The 17503-nt window shown below is 39.9% G+C and overlaps 1 protein-coding gene across 9 annotated transcripts in view; it reads left to right on the forward strand.

Annotated features, from left to right (window-relative positions):
• The window catches only part of LOC122415452 (uncharacterized), a 181459-nt gene that overhangs the window by 134692 nt on the left and 29264 nt on the right, over positions 1–17503 (forward strand). The window lies entirely within an intron of this gene.

The raw sequence follows: 17503 nt of genomic DNA on the forward strand, positions 1-17503 counted from the left end.
CAAGTATATGTTCCAAAAAATCTTCTGCAAATAAACAGAAAAATAAGTCGAGCGGCGAAGTTGCCTGATCTGGAACATTGGGACCACATTCCTTTGAAAATGGTTCATCAGATCGGTGTTTAAATTTAGTTTCCCATTTGCCGTCCATTTTTTTTACCCTTTCGAATAAAGGTATATCTTCAAAATCATACAAACTTTCGTCACATTCAGATCCAATACTGGAATTGAGGGTATTGCTCAGAATCGATTCATTTGAATCTGAGTTCTCGTCTGATCCATAACTGTCATCATATGACTCATCACTTGAAATTTGGTCAGACTTTTCCATTTTTTTTTTACATACGCGACTATTTTTTCGATCTAGGTTTGTCTCACATAAACATTCGAATACTTATATGCGTAAGGATTTTGATGGACAAAGAATATTTTTTTCTACGAAGAATGATTTCCCCATAAGAATATGAGAAAAATTAGCTTCAGATTATTATATATATAACAAAAGGCAGGTGCACATGGACTTTAGAATGCCGTTTGCTTTTTGGAGTTTAAAATGCCCAAAGTGACCCCGTCGACTAAAGGAGTAATATCGCTATACACATCGATCAGTGCAAAGTGTAGGTAGATAAAGAGGTATAGATGAAAAGCACGCACGCACATATATGTACATGTATAATATCACTTCATATATATATATATATATGAAGTGTATATCAATGATAAGGAACCATGGATTTTAATTATCTCAAATTTCATCTCAAATTAACTGAAATAGTTATTTATAATGTACATTTGAAGGAATATTCGTGATAAAGTAGAATTTTATGCGATTAAAATTTTTGTTGTCAAACTGCCCAATTCGATCGATTGTAGCGGATCCGCCATTTTGAATTTTCAAAATCTGACCTCATATTCGTGATCAGCGACTCAAAAAACCCCTATATACGTATTTTCAGAGGCTTTGGTTCAATATTAGAGCTCTGAAGTGATTTTTTACGAGGTGGGACCGTAGCGGTCCCACCATGACTGAAAGGGTTAACACTAAGTTTTTGCTTATGCATGCGCGGTAAGACTCTCAGCATGCGAAAACTTCACATCTCAACAATTGGAAATATATATTCACAAGGTTTGCAATAATCTGCCGCGATTAGCAACTCAAGATAGACTTCGGTGAACATATTGTACATAAATCGAAATATTGTTCTTTTTAATAGCACATCTCAAATTTGTGTCATCCTCAGATCGTTGGTCAAATTGACTGGAAATGAGCATCCATTTTTGATATACATAGTTATAGAAACACCCAGGCAGCGACTGGTTCTGAGCAGTTGAATGTTTGACCGCCAGAGGTCAGGGTGGCACTTGTGAGTTCCCAATATCGATGTTTACATAAGACTATACATACATTAACACTGCAATCTCCTTACTCACACTCCGTACTTATTTTCGCCAATCATTCTTATGCATTTGATATTTTATTATAATTGGACTTAGCTTTTATATCGATAGCTTGAGCTGTTGTTTGATAATCCAAGATCGAACGGATTGCCTCCTTTCGCGTTAATTAGCACCAACACGGATCCTTATGAGACGAAGAGAAGCCGTTGTTGGCTCCTCTTTCTCCTGGAGTTCCGCTGACATTGGCCCTTTGTTGTTAAGTCTGGGAGCGAGTATGGAGACTTTCAGAGAACTCGTCCTTTTTTGGTAAACCAGCTCGGCGATTATAAGGGATGGTATAGCAAAACTTATCTTTTCTGGGGCTAGATATTGTAACGAGCTTGTCAACAAATGCGATATTTATCTCTCGCGCATGATCAATTGATTAATACTAGCGGTCCTCGCCAATCGTCACGAGAAATCATCCTCGTTCGTTCCGGCGCCGTCGATAGAACAACACCTCCGATATCGTTCATCTCAATATTCCAACAAATATTACAAGGACGTCCTACATAATTCGCATCATCGGTGTGGCCACCCGAATTAATAACTTCGTTGCTTTGAGAGCTGTGAGGAAGCCCTGGAACGCATGAAAGAGTCAACGAGGGAGACACCGCTAATTATCGAGATAAGCGACACGTTTTTTTTTGTCATCGATGCATTTGTCAGACACGACCTATCAAACTATTGAATGTGTGAGTGTGTACGTGAGAATGAGATGGATTGAACGAATGATCCGCATGAAGTCCAGGAATGATTAATTTTCGTGTAAAATAAAATGTCAATTCTCGAATCTAAGTGTCTTTGAAAGAAGTGAAACGAAATAAAATAATAATTTGTTACATTTTGCCTCGCCACTCGTACGAATGGTGTCAACCAGTGGACCGGGTTTACGGCCTATTTTTGACGACTTTTCGACTCGTCGGGTGTTGGTCGGAACGGGACTCATCATTGCGTAAATATAATTTTAGATTCGAAAAACCGCCTACATTTCCAATTTGAGAGATTTTATAGTTATCTTCAGCTACCTATTACCTACGTGGCAGAAAGAGAGAGAATTTCGTTGTCTATTTTGAGGAGTTTAATTTGATGTTTATTTGGAGTAAAAATTTCGATGTCGATTTGGGATATTCGGTATCGCCTCCGCCGCTTGGTTTCGCGAACCGTCTTTTATTATAACGATGCCTTGGCTGTTGCTCGACCCGATCTCGTTTGCAAGAACCGCCATACCACACCGTCTTCGAGTAACGAGTATCATTCTCGACCAGCGGACGGCTGAGAGGACACGCTGGCATAGACCATTCGTTGAACGCCGCCCGTACCTCTCCCGCTGTAGCAACCGAGAGTTGCACTGTCCGCTACACCGTAAATTCGGGTGCCACGGTCCGTGCGATCCGGCGCCTCATCAGATGGGATTCGGGGGAGTTTTCTGAGGTCGAGGTGTTGTTATTGCCTGATGGCTTATTGTCGTTGGCCCACCATGACTTCTAGACATCCGAAGTCATGAGGGAGGCCTCCCTTCGGCCTTTCAGAGCTGCCCGCCGGATCTCCAAGAGGAAAGGCACTCGAATTGCGGTAATCCAATTGGGAGGAGTGTTTCGAGTGAACGGGAAAGGTGAGAGCAACAGGAAGGTAAGTTATCGACGCGTCGTGCTTCCTAATTTGAATTACCGCGAAAGCGTGGTCTACGAGCCCGCGCTCTAGTTCACGCCTAGCGGCCGAGATAGGATAAACCGAGTTTAGTCATTCATATTTTCTAATTATTTTATTTTCTCACTCACCCGCTTCATCAATCTCTTTCATCTATATACTATCTCAGAGATATATTTCTTTCATCAAACCATTAATTTTGAATAGTATATTCGATCAATCGTACCTTCCCTCTCTCTCTCTCTCGGTGAGTACTGCTTGTTGCACGTTTCTTACTGCTGTCGGTTTTTGGATTTTTACTGCTGGAAAACTGCCTTCGGGCGTTTTGTTTCAGATTGAGAGCACGCACAGTATTGCTTTGCACCTTTATTGCTATCTGCCTCTTTCGAGTTTGGTGCAAATGCAACTTATTTTCGAATTTTCTACACCAAATTTTTGACGGGAAGACAACATAACCTCGAAAACATTTCGGTGCATGCGCCGTGGAATCTCACGCACGACTCTCTACTACCAAGCCACTTTATACATCGTACTTACACACTATCTCTGGTTTATATTCATCTGCGCATGTGCCTCTGTTGCTGGCTGAGATTGTTGCCTGCGCATGCCCAATCGATCATCGTCGGAAACCCACGAGTGAAACACCTTTGGTGCTTGGAACGGTGCTCCACTTGTGTCTGTTTCTCTCCCACACAGTGCTGCTTGATCCACATTTACTGCCACGCATCTCACCTACGTGTCTTACATCGCTTGTGCTTGTGGTTGCTGAGGTGACACTTATACTGTGACACTTACACCGGTTCCGTTCGTATTATTTACCATTTGTCTAGCTGTTATTCTAAGCTTTATCGCTACAAATTATCATAATGTCGTCTTGCGCTTCTTGTAAACGACCCCCTAAGAGAGGTGAATCTATTTTAAGTTGTACTAGTGATTGCGAGGAAAGTTACCATTTGGATTGTGCCGTTAGCAAATTTAGTTTGAACCGTAAGGACTATGTCGATAAATCAGTTTTCCGTTGCGATAGTTGTTCTATGCAGAGATCCCTATTAACAACTCGCACGCCTATAGCCTCGCCGTCGAGCGTTGCATCTAATCTCAGTCAAATTTGTGACTCTACAAAGCTTGATACACTACTTAATCAAATGCAGATCCTTACTACCACGATGAACAATCAATTTGCGATCTTAACCTCAACAATATCGGGTCTTGCGCAAGGTATGGACGAACTGACTGCAAAAGTTTCAAGTCTTGATGCGTCCCAAAATGAAATTATTATGAAATTTACTGAGTTAAGTGACAAAGTTACTCATGATAATGCATTGTATGACACCAAATTGAACAGTCTCTCTGCACGGCTCACAAACTTAGAAATGCAGCCATATCAGGCTGAGATTACGATTTCTGGTATTCCTAGTGATATTTGTGATGAACCTAAAACTATTGTGGGCAAAGTTCTTACAGCTTTAGACATTCCAGAACTTGTTTCAGATGTTCTTCATGTTAAAAATTTGCCAGTTAAAACTAACCTGCCCAGATCTGCTAACTCCACTGCTGGAGAAATAATTCAACTAGGTCCGACATTTACAACTTATCTGGTTGCTTTGAAATCACCTCTGACTCGTGATCATATACTTAAGACAAGAAAGATTAAGAGGCAATTAACAGTCAGTGAGGTCTTTAATTCTCCACTAAATGGTCAAATTTACATCAATGACCAGTTAACTGCTCATATGTACAATCTACGGAAACGTGCTATGGCAAAGGTTAAAGAAATGGGTTGGAAGTCGTGCTATACTGAATGCGGGAAAATATTTGTCCGTAAGGCTTATGGCGTTCCTCCTCTCATGATTATTTCTGAGGAAGACTTGGAACAAATCGTTTGACTACCGAGCAATGAAATTGATACTGTCATGAGATGTTCCCCACAAATCGAATTCGCCTCTCATTCAAGTTCCATCAAAGTAGCTCAGTTTAACGCAAACTCGCTAGTAGGTCATTTTGAGCTTTTTTTGACGCATTTTGTAAATTCTGATAATTTTAATCATGTAATTGCGGTAACTGAGTCATGGCTGCATCCTGGTATCCCAGATGAGCTTATTAAAATCGAGAATTATGTATTAATTCGTAATGATAGGAAATGTGCTCGAGGAGGGGGAGTTGCAGTTTATATCCATGCTTCTTTAAAAATTAAAGTACTTGAATTGTCGCCAAACGATGTACTAAACGCACCCGAGTTTATCATGATTGAACTGAGAAGCCCTCTGGGCAATTCTCTTCTATTCACAGTGATGTATAGGCGGCCAAAAGGTTTGCTTTTTGGAAATTTTTCTCATCTTTTATCGCTCCATCTCTCAAATTATAATAACTTTATTCTGACCGGCGACCTAAATTGTAATTTAATTTTAAAAAGTTTCGAATCTGATTCTCTCATTGATCTTATCACAGCGCTTTCCCTGCATATCGTTGAATCTGAACCCACGCATCACACTACCTCTTCCCATTCTTGGTTGGACCTCTTCATTATTGACAATGCTGATAAAATTGTCAAATATACCAAAAGCGAATCTCCTTTTATAGCCGGTCATGATTTGATAAAATTGACCTATGCCTTTGACTGCAGAGTTCACCTAATAAAAACGATTACGCGGCGTAACTTTAAACAATTCGATGCAATTTCTTTTCGTGAACTTCTAAATCATAAACTGATGGATATTGATGCGACAACAAATTTTTTATCTCCCTTTGATGACCGCGTATGTAATTTTTCGAATGCTATTCTAACGTCCTTGAACAACATAGCTCCACCGCATAAAGTTCGAATCCTTAAAGCAGGTGTTCCATGGTTGACTAAAACTCTTAAATCATTGATAAAAAAGAAAAACTCCCTGTATAAAAAGGCAATGCGATCGGGCAATATAATATGTATGATGAATTTTAGAGAATTTAGAAATAATCTCACTAAAAAACTGAAACAGGCCAAATCTGAGTATCACCTTTCCAGATTATCAGGAACCCGTGATAGTTCTCGATTGTGGAAAGAGTTGAAAGCCCTAGGCCTAGCAAAAGCTGAGTCAGCCTCCTGTTTTAACTTTTTACGCCGGAAGTATTAAACACTTACTTTGCCACTATTGTTTCTACTGCCCCGCCTTACGGACCAGACGAGTTCTTTGAAGATTTGCAGGTGCCTAGCTCTACTGAGCTTCGCCGCCCTTGTTTCGACTTTGCACCGGTAACATCTGATATTCTAAATTCTATTATTCGTACCTCTTTATCGCCATCTCACTCTGCAGGGCCTGACGGGATCTCCTCCATCGCTATTATGTCTGCCCTACCTGACCTTTTGCCTCACCTGGTTTCACTGTTCAATATGTCTTTTGACCTTTCCTATTTTCCGAGCTGGAAAAAAGCGTTCATTCACCCATTGCTGAAGTCAAATCCACCTACCTCGCCTTCCGACTGTCGTCCGATAGCAAATCTCTGCGAACTTGCTAAATTGTTAGAACGTATTGTTCATAAACAGATTATGGCTTATTTAATTCAGTATGATCTTCTTGATCCTCGCCAATCGGGCTTTCGGCAAGGATTTAGTACTCATACTGCTCTCACTCGCATCTGTCAGGATATTCGTCAGGCGGTGGATGAGAGAAAAATCACTATCCTGATACTTTTTGACTTCAGCAAGGCTTTCGATATGGTCACACATGCGTTACTTGTCTCGAAACTCAAAACTTATGGCTTCTGCGACAGGGTCCTTCGATGGTTCTATTCATACCTCACTAATAGATCACAAGCAGTTATTGATAGTGCTGGAAATTGTTCAAATTGGTTATTCACTTCTTCAGGTGTACCTCAAGGCTCTGTCCTTGGCCCACTTCTATTCTCATTGTTTATTAATGATGTGGGTAATAACCTTGTACACGCTAATCATATGATATTTGCTGATGATTTACAGATATACTTAAGTTGCCCTCCTTCTGACTTACATCGATCTCTACTGCAAATTAAACGTGATGCTGAGGCAGTTGCCAGTTTTGCTAAAAACAATGGACTGAAGCTTAATCTTTCTAAGTCTAAAATTCTCATTCTAGGCAGTGCGACCTACATAAATAGAATTAATATTGCTGGGCTGCCCCAGATTGTTATTACAAATGAAGTGCTACCATATGTAAACGAAGCACGGAACTTAGGCATTATCATGGCCTCAAATCTGTCCTGGCAGAAACATATCCTTCTCATCTCTAAACGAGTTCACTTTGCTCTCTATAAACTCAAATACCACCGAAGTGCCTTGTCGAGAAAACTAAGAGTGTTACTTGTAACTTCGCTAATATTTCCAATAATTGATTATTGTTGTTTAGCCTTCTTTGATCTTACAGAGGAACAAATTACGACACTCCAGCGGTTAGTTAATTGTGCAATTCGTTTTGTTTATGATCTGAGGGGAGACGTACGCATAACACCGTACAGGCGCGAGCTAGGTTGGCTCAGTGTGAAATCTCGGCGAAACTATTTCTTAGGTATCGCAACGTTTAACATTATTAAGGGCACAGCTCCGGCTTATCTTCGGGAGCTTTTCCAACCTCCTCCTCAATCCTTACGCCCATCTCGCTCGGCTGCGTCAGTTTCATTTCACATCCCTAATCATAGGACCGAAGCTTTACGTAAATCATTTGCGTTCTCAGCCAAATATTTTTGGCATTCATTACCGGTCGAAATCCGAACCATTAACACATTAAGTTTATTTAAGACTAGGTTATTTTATTATTTACTTAACTTGGAACCAATATAATTATTCTTTAAAATCATAAATCTTACTTTGTAAGTTTTTTGTAATTTTTTGTCTTGGATAACCCAAAGTGGGAAAACTAGTGTATAAGTATATTTTGGTACTAACCTTTAAGTAATACTTTAGTTTTTTCATGCGATTCAATTATTTAAGCGTACATTTTGCTCTATTGATTCTACCCTAGTTCATTATCATACTTTTTCATTTGTTGTTACTACTTCGGCAAAATTTTGTCAGTACACCGATACTTTATGTTCAATTTTATTTCGTTTTATTATTATTTGTCAAATCTACGATATGCTATTTTGTTATTAAAATTGTTAAATTTTTTTTGTTATAGTGCCCCATAGCTCTTGCAGCTAGGGCATAAATAAAGTTTTCATTCATTCATTCATTCATTCATTCCCGAGCTTCCATTTGAAAACCATCCACGCCAAATTTGTGAGCAGTAAGGCTATGCCAGTTCTAAGCCATGGGGAACTTAGGGGGGAGCGGGGACGGGGGAGCGCGGGGACCGTTGCGGGGCTGCATGCTATGTGGAGGGGGAAGGTTTTCGGACAGCGGGGGTGTGGCGGCACTTTGACGACAAAAGCTGCACTCCTCGAATGACTGATTTATGTTTCCGGTGTGATCATCAGATTGCATTGGACGGAATTTTCTTTTGAAAAAGTGACCTACTCTTTTCAGAAATGATCTCAATTATCGGACCAAAGCACTACTCTAATGACAAATTTAAGTGTTCTGCATATTTTTGTATTCCTGAGATGGTGCCAATTTCCATGAGATTTCTTTTGAAAATGCCCCTTCCCCGACTTTTCACTTGAGACTTGTATCTTTGAACAAATATATTGTTATTCCGAGAATTGCACGTCACACGACGTCTAATGATAAATGTCCGGTGTTACATATCTCTACATTTCTGAGATGGCGCAAGATCCGACGAGATTTCTTTTTCAAAATGCACCTGCCCTTCCCCGAACTTTTGACTTGAGAGTTGTTTGAATGTTTTCCGAGAAAAAAAAAATTTCACATCGAACGCTTATTCTGAAAGTAAACGTTGCGATGGAAAGGTGTGCGAGTATGTATGCTATCCATCCAGCGAAAGATCCATCGACATTAACGGAAAATGAACTTGAGTCATTGCCGAAGGCTTTGCTTTTAAAGTACTATAGTAATTCTATTCCTACGTTATGGGATCGTTTACCCAAGTATTTGCAGTGTGATGCGGATGTGCAATCATAAATTGTGTTTCGATCATTTTAATCAACCCTGGGTGCGAACTCATATTTATTCAGTTAGACCCAGACGTAGAAATTGTGAAAAGTGCTCGATTATGGAACGACTTGTAAACATCTATGGGACTTTACGGATAAAAAATCTCTGTGAAATGACATCGGAGGAGCTCCAAATTATATCTCCAAACATCTTCAAGGAATACTTTGGTGAGTATACAGATATTCTGTGGGATCGTTTACCCGAATATTACAAATCCGATAGGGAGATTGCATTATTACGTCGTTGCGTTGAACATTGGAATGTATCATCGATGGACGATCATATTGACGGTCCGGCTCCGCAACGTCGAAATTGTAGGAAATGCTCTGAACGTGTTTGAACAAGTTTAGAATGCACGTGTTCATAACGTCGGCGGAATCAAAGAGATGACCCGTCTGAGCCTGTACAGAAAAAAGGACCACCGGAGAAGACTACATCGATCACAATATAGATCACGTTTGAACCTGTTTGAAAGCGTGTGGAAGGAGATGATTCAGTTTTGGGGTAGGGATAGATGGAAAAACTACAAATAGCAGAGTCCAGAAGAAAAAAGCATCATTCCACATCTTCGTAAAGTTGAGTCAAGACTTGCTCTTTGTGAAAAAAAAAACTCAAAAAACTACATCCATAATGGAGTTCTCCGCCATCAATAATATCATCGCAAAGTCAGAGTATCTCCCCGCCAAGAAGCTGAAAGAACTCCAAGTCAACGAGGAATATCTCGTCTCGGAAGTGAGGACTGCAAACACCAAATGGGGAAAAAGATACGTCGTCGAAATCGGGAATGAATTCACCGTATTCCTGCCACCGCGAGTTGTCAAGGCATTCGACCAGAATCCAGCGGTTTTCGAGAAACTTCTGGAAACGGCTCATTGTGGACAACTGTACATGAAATATCTCGGTGGTGATTGGAACGGTATTGAATTTTCTCAAAGAGATTTCTAATATTCTCAACGCAAAAATGTACATATCTGAATCGCCGATGAAATGTATGATATGTTGAAGAAAGGGGGAGGAGGAGGAATATTGTATAAATAAAATTACACATTTATGAAAAAATTGTTTTGTTTATTCAAAGATCCCTCTATTACATAATGCATGATATACGTATAACCAGCTTTGCAAATATTTTACATTCTTCGTTGCACAATTAAATTTCGATTCGTTGGTGTGGTGGTGGTCGCATTTCGATGGACTTTTCGGCAGTTTATTCAACGATGGGCAGTCCAAAGTCTCCAAATCGACAATCTCCGTTGACAGATCCAAAAAGTTCGTCAGCCATAAAGACTTTTCGCAGCCTTTTACGAAGATGGTATGAGCGCCGCGTAAGATAGTTTGAATTATTCCTCTTGTCGCATCGTATGGTATTACCCCAAAATCCCATGATAATCCATGAAAACTACGTTCCAGCCATTTGTTTGTCGTTTTATACTTTATCGGCAGAGAATCCCATGCATATGGTGGTGCGAAGAAAAGTGTGAGAGGTTCAGCATTCTTCACATCCGCACGAATGCTTGAAATTTCTTTGAGTATAAACTCATTGATGGGTCCTTTGAAGCCTTGTAGATCGATGACAAAATCCATGATGACTGTTAGCCGAAGAAGTTAATGGTACGGTTTTATACCAATTTTCTCACCCCATCACTCACAGGATTGTATTCAACGATGCGATCGTGTAGAATGAGGCAGTATGCGTATGTTTGTGCTGAAATATTTGTGCTTGTTTCAAATTCGAGGCAGACATCAACAGGTCCAGACTTGAGAGAATCGTTCTGCTTCGAGCAGTCAATCACAATGAGAGGTGCAAATTTGAGAAAATCCGCTTTTGTAAGCCATGGTTCGGCCTCCTTATTGTAGTACATCGGTTGAAAGTTTGTATACATATCGTACAGTACTGCATACTGATTTTGTTCTATATTCAAATTCATATTACCATAAGGATAACATTGGGAATTCAAGTATAATTTTACATCAGTAACGTTGCAATGATCAAAATTACTCGTATTTTTCCTCTTATTATTCTTTCGTCCTGTTTGGAATGCCAGGATCACATATCGAGGTTTTTCCAGCTGCGTTGATGTCTTGACAGACCACACGTATTTCGATGTCGCCGGTAACATTGGATATTCATACAATTCCCATGTACGAAAACTCATTGGAATTGGGGTATATTTGGCGATGAATTTCAACAGTTGAATTTTCCGTTTATCCGCCACGGTTACGTATGGAACGAGCCATTCAATTTTTCGTAGTGTAATTTTATAATATTCAGCGGCTGATTGAACTATTGCATTATCATCGGAACGTGATGTAGTCAAAGTCAATTCATGCTTTGCATTCACAACCATTTTTCGATAATCTTCAGCAAATCCCAGCAGCATGCTCAGTGGTATGCATACGTCAAAGTTGCCTGCTGCGTCCACAATCGGTTTCGTCTCATCGACATCGACCCAACCAGTGTTCTCAAGCATTGTACTTCTCGCCGACGAATGAGATGTATATCCTTTCATAAGAGATGTGATTCCCACATTCTTATTACGATCGATTTCACCGGCATTAAGTTCATAACGCACTTCCTCGAATAAATGGCAAATGGCATTGTTAACGAAATTCGTTGCAGCTAACACTGTACCATCCGCCGCTGGATTGAAATACGTATTTCATCACTATTGTTGTATGTTGACGATGCGTATGGTTGATGAGCATGAACCTCATAATGGATGATGGATTCATCAAACATGACGGGTGTCTGGATGTTTACAATTTCTTCCTCCATTGCAGGCAGCAGATGCACAACGAGCAAAGCAGATAATTTCTCACGCGCGAACTCCACAAATTTTGAGAACCAAACTCTTCAATAGTAGAAGGTTTTGAGGTGTTAGCTCTTTGAGCGTTGATCGACGACTGTTTTCGCGATCCCATGTTGGCTTATTAATATTGCCAATACGATGATTGTAAATTATGCCCATTGCGATTTTATATGAAGTCGTATGGTGATGACTTCACCGCGGAAATTGATCAAATCTCCGTCTTGATCGACAATACGAAGCTGTATATTGTCAATTCGACGAGTCGTGATTGGTAGATAAATGACGCTCGACGGTACTTCGATGATTTTATAGCCGACCGGTACAGATGGGAAAAATTCGTGAATGGTATGAACTTTTCGCCCGTTGATGTATGCACCAGTGGTTATGTTACACTCGACTCGAATGGAGTTCACTTTGAGAATGGACACGGGTAGATCAGACACATGTCTTTTATTGGGCTCCAATCAACGCGATGTAAAACCCAGCAAAGGTCCAATCGAATTTTTGGATGTAAAATCAATCGATTGATTGCACTCAATTTCACTGCGTAGCATATAATTATTCGGCTTAAGCTGAATTTGTATGTTTTTAGATGCCAACTCAGTTTTCAAATATTTTTCAATATCTTCAATTTCATAGCTGCCCGTTGGAATGGTCACCACATGATTTCCAACGTGAAATTCATTGCAACCAATGTCGATATTTGGAATCGAATTGAATGTGAGCAGCTCGACGAGTCCAAGAGTATAATTTTTGTCGGACGATAGTTCGATGGGTGGAAAAAATTGTGCCTCGAGTATGGAGAATGATCCAGTAATGGTGATCGTCAAACTATCATCGATGATGCTCGCAGATTTTGAACTAAACACGCAGCTCCATAGTCCTCATTTATATAGTGCATAATTGTCTCGTCGATTTAGTTGTCCACATAAAAATTTCAAACATAAATGTCCACATATTATTGTATCATATTCCTGATAATTTTTATAATTGTATTTCACGCTACCAACATTGAAGTATCTCATGAGTTCGGGTGGAGGTGGGAGATTGCCGAAACTATCAAAGTATGTGATTCGTTGCCCAGTCTTTTTATATGCAACCCAGTGTGTTCCAGGGCCCACATTTTCATCCAAATTCACAATTGCTGATTCCTGCTTGAGTGGTCCATTCTCAGGTAAAGTATCACGCATGAAGACCCCACGAAAGTTAAGAATTTTTATGGCTCTCGCATACTTTAGCAGATCGATGTCGGTGAGTGGTTGATGTGGTAGCGTGATTATACGTTTTTTGACCGGAAATAAAGACCTAAACCCTGTTTGTATGGTTTCAGATGTAAACCTTTCCCCAAAGCGATGGCCTCGAGTGTTCTATTGTGATGTTTACTTTCCTCCAATTCCTTTTTAGCCGCTTGAGCAGCATTTACAGCTTTGACTATTGCAGCACTTCCACCAGACAGTGCACCAACGGCGCTAAGGCCGGCAAAAATGGGTACGAGGAAGGGCAATAAAACCGCCGATTTTGCGAGGTATAGGTAGAACCGAGGTGTGCGTACTTTAACATCTTTAACACTGGCACGCGCACCTTTCAATGCTGACATGATGATTTCACGAGGGTCACCACTACGAATCATGGCTTTCTTTGCGGCACTAATGATCTTTTTCAGGCAAACACTTTTTTTGGTCCTTTTCACCACTCGTTTCATACCTAGACCAAATTTCTTTTTCGCCTTCATAATGTTTGTCACTGCCCAAGCACTTGCTCTTTCACCATGACTTGCGTCTTTCGAGGTTACACGTTGCCAGGCTTGTTCAGCTAAAATTTTATCCGCCAGATGTCGCGCTTCCAAGTTTCCACGATTTTTCGAATATGCGGTATCGTGCTCTTTACAAACAGCGTCCAGCGGATTTATACCAGGATCACCACGAGCAAGACGTTTGATCAATTTCGTACCAGGTCCACAATATTGATAGCCCGGTAGATGTAGTTCCACGGGGAGATTGTTGATTATACTGTTTACCAAACCTTTACCAGGTTTATCATTTACAATCATCACTCTGCAGTGGTCACAACTCGACTGACTATTCCAACATTATAAAGTTGCATTTATACGATTTTTTCAATCAGTCGCATGCGAGATGAAGTCGAAGAAACAAGTTTCAAGCGGTCAACTCCCCATAATTGATTTCAATGAATTTATTGTTGGAGCGGGTAGTGTGAAGAAGCGTCATGGAAACTTGCTACCTAACAGCATTTGAGCCGTATTTTGTGGCCCGTCGAATTGTGGAAAAATGAATGCCTTACTCACGCTCCTAATACATCCAAATGGTTTGAGATTCGAAAACATTTATCTATACTCGAAATCGTTGAAGCAGCCAAAATACCGATTGCTCGAGCGAATGCTTAAACCTGTGGAAGGAGTGGAATTTTTTCAATTTAACGAGCATGAACAAGTTGTGGCACCTAGTGAAGCTCGCCCAAACTCCATATTCATCTTTGACGATATAGCGTGTGAGAAACAGGACAATGTGAGAACATTTTTTTCCATGGGAAGACACGAGAATGTGTCAGACGTATACTCGTATTCCGAAACATCTCGTGAGAGACAATGCAAATTTTATAGTGCTATTTAAGCAAGATGATATGAATCTCAAGCATGTATATAATGATCATGTTAATACGGATATGACTTATGCAAGTTTCAAAAAAATGTGTGTCAAGTGTTGGAAATCGGACAAGTATGGATTCATCACGATTGACAAGGACAGTGAGTTGAATGCTGGAAGATATAGAAAGGGATTTGATTCTTTCCTCACTGTCGATGATGATGATGATAAATAATTGTTCCCCTGGATTTTACAAGACAGTCTAAAGTCTGACTTACTCGTGTCAACATGAAGCGCAAAGAAATTTTAAAGGAGACGGCTGTATGGAGTGAACTTGCCAAGGCGAGTGATGCAATCAGACGAAAACATCGAATGTTGAAAAGTGGACGTGATAGTGCTCAGCAGAAAATACAAGATGTGTTTAAACCGATTGTCGAACCGTTAGAGGAGTTAGTTTCATATAGGAAAAAACTGAAAATTAAGAATGAACGTGTGAATGTTAAGACGGAGGAGGAGGAGGAGGCTGAGGAGGAGAAGTCTCCAAATTTTGGAGAAAACAGCATGAAGCAAGATATTTCTTTCAAAGATGATATTTGGCATGATGCAATTACTGATGAGAATGTCGGTGTACCCTTAACTAAAAATAATGATAATAATAATGATGTTCATGAAGAGCATGATGATAATGATGATGACGATGATGACGATAATTTGGAATCATCTGAGGATGTTGATAATTTGATACGTGAATATTTGGGTTTACTGCGTAACAATAACAAAACAAGATTAGATGGCGTGTATGGAGTACGAAATCTCGCTCAAAACAGATTAATGATTGGTGATTCACCAATTCATTTCGAACTCGATCATATAGTGGTTGGAGATGAAAAGTATCCCAAAATTATTGGCTTGGTGGAACTGTTGTTTAAAAAAGAACCCGAACTCAAATATGTAACACCAAATGACTTGGAAAAATATCAGAAAATTGTCATCACAACGAATGCTCATAAAAAATTTTATAAACGCAGGGGTGCAGTACGTCAGGATAAAAATAGTAAATTTAAAAATTATATATCCCAAATGCTCGGTAGCAACGATAAGAAGGGTGGTGCTCTGCCCAAGTATAAGGTAGCACGAAAGCATACCTCTGTCGACTATGTTCATTGGGATGATCCGAATGAACTAGTGGATCGTCTTCGCTTATTGCTCGCATCGCAAGCTGCTGGAAATTCATCACATTCGAATGAAATTATATCGATTATCGAGGAGTTGCGTGAAGCTGAAATCATTTATTAACGTGTGAGAGCTTGCTTTCATCCACATTCCCAACATGAGCGTCGATGTGTTTGGACGAAAGTTGAGTAGACGTGGTGCAGGTCCTCCCGGTAAACCAGGTGTTGGATTCAAAATTACATCGGACGGTCATTACGACTTGGAACGAAAACGACTGAGCAACGTTGGCGAGCCAGTAAATACTCGAGATGTTGTAACACTCAGTGCATTCAGTAAACACATTCATTCTATAACTCATAGTGTGACTCATACAACGAATCAAAAGTGCGAATCGAATGTGGCTGTTGCAGAAAAGCGTGTGAGAACCGAGCTCGCCTATCTCCGTGAAAAAATTGATAATATAAAGAGAGAAATCTCAGAACTTCATGATGATATGAAGCTTTTACGAGATCCTAATGATAAATCAGTGGAAAGTCCTCCAGACTCTTATCTTCAATTGATGAGGACCGTGGGGGAGAAAAAAAAATGAGTGAAAAGAAGCTTGCGGTGATTGAAGAACTGCATAAGCCAGGTCGGCGGAATTATCCACGTCGACATGTGGATATACGTGGCCTGGATGAGACTTGGCAAGCTGATCTTGTAGATATGTCTGCATATGCACAACACAACTCCAACCATAAATTTCTCCTCACCGTCATAGATATATTCTCCAAATTCGTCTGGACCGCACCGTTGAAGAGTAAAAGTGGAAAAGATGTGAGTGCTGCAATGGAGTCGATTCTCAGCAAAGGACGCATACCGAAAAATCTTCACGTCGATCGAGGAAAAGAATTTTATAATACTGACTTTAAGGCTCTGATGAAAAAGTATAACATACACTTGTATTCTACATTTAGTAATTTGAAAGCATCAATTTGTGAGCGCTTCAATCGTACACTTAAGAATAAAATGTGGATTCAATTTAGTTTTCGCGGAAACTGGAAATGGATCGATATTCTCGATACATTAATTATAAAATATAATCATTTTTACTTATCCAACTATTATGTGTATTGTCGAAACCTAGCCATTTTACAAACAACTGACTGCCACGCTTCTTCAATACTTTTTCAATGAGATATATATCGGGATATCAAGAGACGCGGTAGCGGCTCGACGCCAAGTATTAAAAGGAAAAACTGCAGCGCAAAAGAAAAGCCAGCGCGAGCCCTGCCGCTACTCTTATATACGCGAATATGCCGGTTTTATGACGTCACAGAATTTTCAAATGGCTCTCACAAATAAACCATTTCATAAAAGAACTTGAAAATTTGTGACGATTTTTTTTCGATTTTTCTCTTTCCATTGGTCTTTGTTGCAAGTAAATCCGTCCAGTAGATCCTGAGATATGTAACGTTAGTGATTTAAAATCCATCATTTCGGGATTTTCATTTTCTTAGAGACAGAGGGGCGTAAGTTACGCTTGTTTACATTTGGACTTACGTCCTTTGCACGATTTCTTACTTTTGTCACACTCTACGTCACGCACTACGCTGAACGCGGCTACCCCCTCTCCTTCTGCGTCGCCGAGAGAGAGAGACAGAGAATGGGCGCACAGCGGGGGCAATACCAGCTCCTGGTTTGCGCATAAAATATGTATATAATTATATAATATATATTTTATTTATAAATATTAATTAATAATAAAATATTATAATAAATATTTTATT

This window comes from Venturia canescens, chromosome 8 (genome assembly GCF_019457755.1).
Source record: "Venturia canescens isolate UGA chromosome 8, ASM1945775v1, whole genome shotgun sequence".
NCBI classification, from domain to species: domain Eukaryota; kingdom Metazoa; phylum Arthropoda; class Insecta; order Hymenoptera; family Ichneumonidae; genus Venturia; species Venturia canescens.